Here is a 4128-nt window from a genome sequence, read left to right as displayed (position 1 = left end):
TTGTTCTATCGGCTAGGTTATATTCAACGAGTATATATTGGTTGAACGCAGGCTAAATGTTGTTTGGCCGACAATAAATAATTTATTGGCAAATAGTCTATTTATTTACAAGTTAGCCCACATTCAGTTGATTTTCTATGTATATTTATGTAAATATATATATATATATATATATATATATATATATATATATATATATATATATATATATATATATATATATATATATATATATATATATATATGTATATATATATATATATAATATTATTATAATAATGAGGGATATAAATATTGTAGACCATTTATTTACAAATTAGCCCACATTCAGCTGATTTCCTATATTTTATTATAGTATATAATAAGATATAGGAAATATATTATATATATATATATATATATATATATATATTTATATATAAATGTATGTATATATATTATATTATTTTATTATTATACTGAGGGATATAGATAAAAAAATGCAATCTGTGCAAAATGCCGGTTGTGCAAAAAGTAGCTGATTAAGCTGATGCTGATTAATCACTACATCACTAATGTTAGCATATATAACTAACATAACTAGGAAACTATAGTTTGTGATTTGTATGCTGATTTGAATAAACTAACATAATTTTTATATATACAACAGCATACTAAGCGCAACAAAGCTTATATATTTATATATATATATATATATATATATATATATATATATATATAGATATAATTTTTATAGGGGCTGTTGAATACAAGAAACTGAACAATGCCATAGATACAAATAATAGTGACAGTGCACATCCTGATCCAAAATGCCAGAGTAACTTTTTATTTAATTAGTAATAGTATAAAATGGTATACACTTGCCACTTGAAGTCTATATTGTCTTGAGCTTTATACGCTTCATTAATTCCACCATCAATAACAATTATTTCACCCTCAATAAAAATTGTGTACTATTTTTTAGATGGTGCACAAAGTGAATTACAAAGACCAGTGCACAGAAAATATCAAATGTTTAGCCAATCCAATTTATTTGGTGATTCTACAGATTCAGATTAATTTATTTAAGAAATATATTTAGTTTTGATTTATATTTGTGTTTTATATATATTTTAGTTTTTTGTTTGCATTGATGTCGGCAACCAAGCTTGTAACATCGGCTACACTCTTATGATTAAAACAATCTTGGCTGAACGTTGGTTATATGTCTATTAACAGACATTTAAGTGACATTCATCCAATTTGGTTTAGTTTTTTATTTTAATGATGCATTGTAATAAAAAAAGGAATGTATTAGTTTTAATTAAAATACTAATTTTGATTTATCAACATTTTTTAATGCATAGGAAAGTTAATAATTTTGCTTGGTAAGATTCATTATGTTTCATTCATGTTTAACAATATCAGTTTATATTTATTAATAATTTGTTTATTATTAATTTATATATATTTTTTCAGTTTAGTTTTCTCTGACATAAATGCCATTATGAAAGATTTGAAGCAATGTTTTACAACCAGATGCCTTTCCTGATGTTAACATAAAGCAGGTTGTACTGGATTACATGTTACCAGTAGCAGGATAACCTGACTTGACTTAAGGATAACCTGACTTGACTTTACAGTAATAATTTCTATTATGATAATAATGTTATGTTATAATATTTTTGCATGACTCTTTTTTTTTTTAAATTATTATAATGAAGGTGTTATACTGTTTCTATGTCTATGTTATTATATATTTTATTCCTATTTTTCAATATTTTATATTATATTTTTATTGATATATAATTTTTAGGGCTATTGATTTTGGTGATGCATATCTTGATTCTAAAAGCCTGGGTAAGTTTATTATTATGTGTGTGTGTGTGCGTGTGTTTATATATATATATATATATATATATATATATATATATATATATATATATATATACATATATATATATTCGTTGCATTCAACAGCCCTAAAAAAATTATATAATTTTATATTAAAAATTATATTATGTATATATATATATATATATATATATATATATATATATATATATATATATATATATATATATGTATGTATATATATATATATATATATATATATATATATATATATATATATATATATATTCATAATATAATTTTTAATATAAAATTATATAATTTTTTTAGGGCTGTTGAATGCAACGAATTAAACAATTCTAAAGATACAAATGATTTCGACGGTGCACATTCTGATTTAAAAAGTTTATACACTTCCAGTCTGGTCAGCCAGTCAATTTTCAGTCTATAAATTTGTATACACCACATCAAGTAAGACAATTAATTACATACTGCTTATAACATCAATTTCACCTTAAATAAAGTTATTAGTTTTCTTATTGCAATTATTCATTCATATCAGTTATATTGCTCTAATTCATATGTGAAAATTTAGTTTTATACTTTTTTTTAGATGCTGTACACAGTGAATTGTCAGTTAAAAAAAACGATGGAATTTCACCCGATCCAATTTATTTGATGTTTCAACTGATTCAGAAAAGTTTATTTAAAAGAAATATATAACTTTATTTTATATTTGTGTTTTATATATACTTTAGTTGCTCAATCCTTTTTTTACGATTTAAGGTTGTGTGTTAAGATTTGCAACGGCTAGCCGATGCAAATCTTAACACACAAAGTTAAATTTGTAAGTTATTTTAATCAGCGGGCCTATCTCGGCTGCCGATATTGGATCGCCATCGTTTTTGTCCATACGGAATCGCGTCGGGCCGAGATCGGCCAGCCGATGCATCGCGCTAGTTTGAGCGGCTTGCCGACGTTGGACCGACCTCGATCCGTACGGACAAAAACTCCGTCGGTCCGATATCGGCAGCCGAGCTCGGTCCGACATCGGCTTTAACACAGGGTGTTTATTATAAAATATATTCCTGGCTAACACCTCAATATTGCCACAAGTTAACAAATGTAAACAGTTTCAAGAACAAAATAGAAAAATATTCAGTATTAAAAAAATTAACTTAATAAGTTTTAACAGTAATAAAAATTTTTAACACTAACAAAAAGAATAAAAAATTTAAACAAAAATTACTTTTGGTCTTAAGTCTTCTAAGTAGTTTTTGTTTAAACTTTTTATTCTTTTTATTAGTATATACCTACATTATCAAAAGTGATTTGTCAAAGTGAGTTTCCAATTCATTTGCTGTTAACACATAGCTAAATTTTATATACTACTAATGATTGTTTTTAAGCAATTACAATGAAAGGACATTGGCGCTCACACTTAAAAATCATTACAAAGATACTTTTAAATAGCATGCAAAGGTCATTTAAAAATCTGCAACTTTTTTAAATATTATGTCTTACATTGGCATAATATAAAAAAGACATAAGCATGTAAGTTTGCTATGGAGCCATTTTACAATAATAAATAGATTTTCAAATATTAATATTAATTATAATAGGAAAGACAATTTTAGCTTCAAAAAAATATTGCATATTAAATGACATCTTGGAAATATTCAATATAATATTAAATGACATTTAGACGCTAATTATCGAATGTCACTGTTAGTAGAATAATTTATGAAACTTGTAATGATATTTGGAAAAACTTGTTAGGAGAATACGTAAAAGCGCCTAATCCTGAAAAAATTCTGGGAAAATTGCACATGAATTTTAAACCAGATGCCACTTTCCACATTGTGCTGGTGCCATTGATGTAAAGCATGTTCAAATGTTTGCTCCATCTCGATCAGGATCAAGCTATTTTAACTATAAAAAGACACACAGTATAGTATTGATGGCCGTCTCTGAAGCAAAGTACCGTTTTATTTCGGTAGATATAGGTGATAGTGGCAGACAAAATAATGGAAGTGTTAACAACAATAGTCAGTTAGGATTTGCCTTAGAGACCAACCTCTTAAAAATTTCAATATATTCAAAAATATCAAACAGTTCTAAAAAAACTTTGCCCATTGTTTTTTTGCAGATGACGCATTTGGCTTAAAAAGACACATGATGAAGCCCTAAGCTTTTAAAAGTCTTTCAACTGATAAAACTTGTTTTCAGCTATTGAGTTAGCAGAGAACAAAGAGTTATTGAAAATATCTTCGGTATTGCTTCAAGTAGATTTCA

At 25.8% G+C, this 4128-nt stretch overlaps 1 long non-coding RNA gene across 1 annotated transcript; it reads left to right on the top strand.

The window, feature by feature from the left end:
* Positions 1 to 1003: 1003 nt before the first annotated feature.
* Positions 1004 to 2566, top strand: LOC136074803 (uncharacterized). The gene is made up of 3 exons (XR_010635453.1): positions 1004 to 1839; positions 2164 to 2304; positions 2447 to 2566. It is a non-coding gene; the product is annotated as an uncharacterized LOC136074803 (long non-coding RNA).
* Positions 2567 to 4128: the final 1562 nt, after the last annotated feature.

This window comes from Hydra vulgaris, chromosome 01 (genome assembly GCF_038396675.1).
Source record: "Hydra vulgaris chromosome 01, alternate assembly HydraT2T_AEP".
Taxonomy (NCBI): domain Eukaryota; kingdom Metazoa; phylum Cnidaria; class Hydrozoa; order Anthoathecata; family Hydridae; genus Hydra; species Hydra vulgaris.
Note: the sequence above shows the minus strand (reverse complement) of the source record. Positions and strands in the feature narration are given on the sequence as shown.